Source organism: Phoenix dactylifera, chromosome 16 (assembly GCF_009389715.1).
Source record: "Phoenix dactylifera cultivar Barhee BC4 chromosome 16, palm_55x_up_171113_PBpolish2nd_filt_p, whole genome shotgun sequence".
NCBI classification, from domain to species: Eukaryota; Viridiplantae; Streptophyta; class Magnoliopsida; order Arecales; family Arecaceae; genus Phoenix; species Phoenix dactylifera.
Genome location: NC_052407.1, coordinates 2779186 through 2785185, shown reverse-complemented (window position 1 = coordinate 2785185; position 6000 = coordinate 2779186).

Genomic DNA, 6000 nt, shown 5'->3' with positions numbered 1-6000 from the left:
TGTACTTGCTCCCCTTCTTCAGCAAAGGACACTCGGCTCTGATGTGCCCCGGCTTCTTGCACTCATAACATCCAATCCCCTCATTTTCTCTTTTCTTACCTTTATCCTTGTGATAGGAACTTGAGGAGCCTCTCCTTTGATGAATGGTCTTCTTACGGTTGATGAATTTTCTGAACTTACGCACGAGAAGAGCCTCATCATCATCTCCTTCATTGTCTTCCTTTTCACTGCTGCTGCTGCAAGATAAGTCTTTATTAGTAGAAGTAGATTTGAGAGCTATTACCTTTTTCTTATGGGAGGACTCTTCTTCGCTGTGTTGTTTCATTGTGAGCTCGTGCGTCATTAGCGATCCAAGAAGCTCCTCAAGTGGAAGCTTGTTCAAGTCCTTAGCTTCTTGGATTGCCGTCACCTTGGCTTCCCATGACCTTGGTAGACAGCGAAGAATCTTCCTGACAAGCTCACTGTTAGTATAGTTTTTGCCAAGGCTTTTTAGGCCATTGACAATGTCAGTAAATCTAGTGAACATGCAAGTGATTGTTTCATTAGAATCCATCTTAAATAGTTCATACTTATGAACCAATATATTTATTTTGGATTCTTTGACTTGATTCGTGCCCTCATGGGTCACTTCAAGTCTATCCCAAATCTCTTTTGCAGAATTGCAAGTAGAGACCCTATTGAATTCATTCCTATCTAATGCACAGTAAAGCACATTCATTGCTTTGGCATTGAGTTGTGCCTTCCTCATGTCATGGTCATCCCAATCCTTTTCAAGTTTGGGTACAGTGACACCCTCTACATATATGGATGGAATGTATGGTCCATTTAGTATAATGGTCCACATCTCATAGTCTTGGGCTTGAATAAATATTCTCATCCTAGCCTTCCAATATGAGTAGTCGGATCCATTAAAGAATGGGGGCCTTTGGGTGGACTGGCCCTCAATGTGGGAAGATCCAAATGGGGTTGTCATTTTGATCTTTTACTCTTAGGGTAAAAGAGTTCCTGCTCTGATACCACTTGTTGCCCAGATAGACAACCCAAGAGGGGGGGTGAATTGGGTTTTAAAATAATTTTACAATTAAAACGTTTGTGGATGACTAATTAATACTTTTGCAAGATGATTAATTAGTTGCTATGTGCTGTGAGTGAAATGAGAGTAAGAGAGAGAGACACAAGCAATCACAAACACAATGTTTTTATAGTGGTTCGGAGCTAACCCTTGCTCCTACGTCCACTCCCCAAGTCTTACTTGGGAATTCACTATAACCCCTCGGATTACAGCCGGTTGTTTTACAAGCTCACAACCCAACTTGTTGTTTTACGAGGTCACAACGAACTCGGTCGGTTTTCCCAGGCTCACCGACTAGAACCACCCGATTGTTTTTTCGGGATCACAATCGAACCCTTACACGTTGGTTTTACCCTCGGCTCACCAACCAACCTCTACACCCTTGATTCAATCCCCCGATTGAATCAAGTGACAAGAAAACAGTTTATAAAGAATACAGGAATAGCTTCTTGAAAAGCAAATATAAACAATATAACTAAAGAAGAGTTAGAAGCCCTCAAACAGATTTTTAGATTTGAGGAAGGAGGCTTCTCGAACTCTGCAATCTCCTCGTAAGTGGGAAGAAGATTTGCTGTCAGATGAGGAGCCTTGAATGCGAAGAAGACGTTGGGAGTATGGACTTCAATGCACTTCTTCCTTCTTTCTCTCGTATTTTCTCTAGAGAGGCTTTAGTAGGTGAAAATCACTTTAGCTTTGAATGGAGTCTCTCTTTCTTACCTTGCTACAGTCCTCTGTGGCTATTTAAGCCATTCCCTATGGAAACTAGCCGTTAGACACACTTTTCTAGCCATTCTGTACATTCTGCACATCCTGACAATGTGTCCGTTGGGATCGGAGTCGACTTGCGCGATCTGGAGTCGACTCGGCTGTAGCAGGAGTCGACTCATGCTTTTCTGGAGTCGGCTCGGCAACTGTTCCAGATTTGAATTAAAGTGGTCTTTTCAACTAGGAGTCGACTCGACTTAACCCGGAGTCGACTCCCCAGAGTCTGGAGCTGACTTGGCATTTTTGGAGTCGGCTCATGCCAAGGAATCTATGGATGTATTCTTCAACTTGGCTCACTCGAGTCGACTCGTGAATTTTGGGAGTCGACTCGGTGCTCAGAGCCCGAACTCCCGATCTTCTGTCTTTTGGCTCGTCCAGTCTTGGAGTCGACTCGAACTGTTCCGGAGTCGACTCGGCTCTCAGTATCCGAAAAACAGTTCTCTGTCTTTTTGGAGTAGCGCTGCCTTGGAGTCGACTCGAACTTTCTTGGAGTCGACTCGCGTCTCAGAGACACAAATACTGTCTTCTGTCTTTTTGAGGTCGCGCTGTCTCGGAGTCAACTCGGCCTTTGCGGGAGTCGACTCGGCCCTCAGTGTCCGAAAGTTGCTCTCTGACTTTTGCCTTGTAATACACTGAGAGTCGACTCTCGCTTTCTTTGGAGTCGACCTGCCAACCATCGGAGTCGACTCGCGTTCCTCAGGAGTCGACTCGGCTCTCAGGGTCCAAAAACTGCTCTCTGACTTTTTGTCTGTAACTCCCTGGAGTCGACTCATACTACCCTGGAGTCGACTCGGCTAGCATCGGAGTCGACTCGCGCACTTCAGGAGTCGACTCGCTGACAGATTCTAAGTTGGGTCTTTCTGTTTGTCTGTCTGTTCTTAATCGGAGTCGACTCGTAATGTTCCGGAGTCGACTCGAGCCTGTGCCATTGCTTCTGATACGCTTGGAGTCGACTCGTACTATCCCGGAGTCGACTCGAGTCTCAGACCATGGTTCATATAGACTTCTTAACTTATCGAAATTGTCTTGAACCAAATCTAGAGACTCTTAACCATAAATTTACAGGGATATCACTGAAACACTAGATTGAATTCATTAGTAAACATAAGATATACTCAAATGCTTTGAGCTCATCAAAATCAAATAGGGTTACAATCAATCACTCCACAAAGGGGAACAAGCCAGAAACCCCACCCTCCTCTCCTTTCCATCGACCGCCTATCTGCAGAGCAGATTTTCCTCCTCGGTTAAACAAGACCAGCACAAGGAGATTATGATCATGCTAGCCCCATTCTTTTTTCTCCCCGTCCTAATCTATAGCCTCACCTACCTTTAGATTCTATGTTCATCTTGAATCCTTGCCACAACTGCCCAAATGAAGGTCTCCCCTACCTCTCCTAGTAACCTCAACCCCTATTCCTTATCAGCCATCTTCTTTGTCGAAAACTAGAGCATGATGGAAAGTCTTCCTGGATGCCTTGTTTTGAGGTAAGGACCTCTTTCTCTTGTCCTCTCTCTCTCTCTCTCTCTCTCTCTCGCCCCTCTCCATGTGATGTTTGGGTCGCTGACTACTTGCCAGATCTCGCTATCCACTAGTAGTTGACCTTGAGACTGAGCACCCCCGAAAGAGGGCAACCCCTATTTTCAAGAGATCAAATCTTCAATCCCTTGGTATTCCCTCGATTTTCCTCCCTTACGATCAATATGGGTGATGTACCGATCTTGTCGTCTATCGCACGGTTGACTTGAGACACCTCTAGTTGTGGTCGAGACCTTAGTCAACAGCTGTAAAACATCCTTAAATCAGATTCCCTATTCCTTATGTTTTCCTCCTTGGGCTGCATGATCCTCGTCATCCTCGTCATTGCCTTCATAACTGGTGAGCCCTCCATTTCCTTTCCCAATGCCAGAGGCTGACGAAGTGGCACTGCCACAGGTCACAAAGAGGAGAGCCTCGATCACCCCTCCTCTAAGTTATCTCTCATCCTTAGATTACAATCTCCACCATTGGATTTATCTGATTTCTTAGATTCCATCTCCACTATTAGATTTTGTGATGATCACTACCGATCGACTCTAATCTAGACTCAACGGATCGAGCCATGCTCCTACTCAGATCAGACTATTAGCATTGACCCTATTGGCTTATACTCAAATCCAACTAATTTAGAGGTGTTGGGTACCACCACCTGGCTAGTCTTGTCCACTCCAGCATACATCTATATTTAGTGATGTTAAATTTTGTAGGTTAACAGTTGCCCACACAGGAGGTTGTTTAGCATGGATTCTATACTAGGATGGATTCCATATCTTACTGTTTTTACAGATTTTGAGAACTAAGATAGTACGGTTATGATTGGAAGAGTGACAAGATACCGAATTTGACATCTTGAAATTTTGATCAGAATTTGACTACAGTTCGATGTAAGATCTTCTAAATATTATTGATTTTGTGAGACATTAAAATTTGATTTTAGTTATTTAAACTAAAGTTTAAAATATTGATTATTTAAATTTATTTCTCTGCTTGTATATGATATCATATTAAGTTGCTTTACATGTTTGTGGGGGAGTTTCCTATGAGTATGCGACGGTTGCCGCAACCCTCGGCTCGCAATCTTGAATTAGGGCCATGACAATATGACAATCTATTTCGATATGTTTTGTCCGCTTATGAAATACAGGGTTGGCAGCAATATAAAGTGCTACTTGGTTATCACAATAGAGAGACAGATTGAGGGTGGTGAAATAGCCAAATGAGAAAGTCGAATTTTGAGACAGATTAATTCACAAGTAGTAGAAGCTATTGATTGATATTCAACCTCAACGGTGGAGGGAGAGACAATACTTATTTCTTTGTGTGCTATGAGATTAGGTTATCACCAAAAAAGCTGCAATAACCTGTAATGGAATGGTGAGTAGTAGAGCAACTTGTCCAATCAGCATCACAATAAGTATTGAGGTGAAAGTTGTTCAAAACAAGAATAAGGATATCAAAGTCAGGGTGTGATTTGAGGTATCTTAAGACTCGAAAAGTAACATCCATATTGGGTTAACATGACGCCTGCATAAACTAACTAAGAAGATTGATGACAAAAGTAATGTCTAGACGGATGATTGTGAAACAGATCAATTGACCTATTTGGCGTCTGTATGGTACAAGATTATGCAAAAGTTCTCCAACATCAGATGATAATTTTAATTTTGCTCCACTGGGGTGTGCGTTAGTTTAACACCTAAAATAGTTGCATTTTCAAGGATATCTAAGGTATGTTTCTGTTGAGAAAGAAAAATACCTTTAATGAAGCATGCAACTTCAATGCCTAAGAAGTATTTTAGTGTGCCAATATTTTTGATTCGGAATTAGTCTTGAGGGAAAGATTTAGTGGAAGCAATGGAAGAAAGATCACTACCAATAATGAGTATACCATCAACATAAACAAGCACAATGGTGATGTTGCCCTTGGATTTGAGGCTAAATAGTGAATAATTGGCAACTAATTGAGTGAAACCAGCATGGAGGAAGAGAATTTGAAAAACCTATTATGGGTGGCTTGTTTAAAACTATATAGGAATTTGTTGAGGTGACGAACTAACTGTTCTCCTTTTTTTTTTCTAATTCAAAAAAAATCTAGCGGCAATTGCATGTAAACTTTTTCATTTATATCACCATGGAAGAAAACATTATTGACATCAAACTACTACAAAGGCCACTGTTTGCCGGCTGCAATAGTGCAATAAAATAACGAACCATGACCAGTTTGGCAACAAGAGCGAAATACTGTTTGTGATGCATTAACTTCGGAGTAACAGAGACAGAAAGATGCATGGTACATAATCTGGTAGACTGCCATCAAATTAAATACCGCAGAACAATTCAATCTGAGACCTTCTTTTTCCTTAAAAAGGTAGTCAAGCATCTCAATTTTCATTTAAACAATAAAATGAGAATCAACTGGGCATATAGATGCATCCCAGAAGGAATAAAACAAATGAAGATAAAACGAGAGAGAGGGGGGGTTAAGGTCCTGATCAGAATCAGCCCACTCTCCGTCCCCACAGGAGCAAGCAACCAAGGGGACCCTGAGAAAACTACAGCCAACAGAGCATATAGAATTGAACTTGAAGATAAATTATCATATCACAATAGCATGGTTCATCTA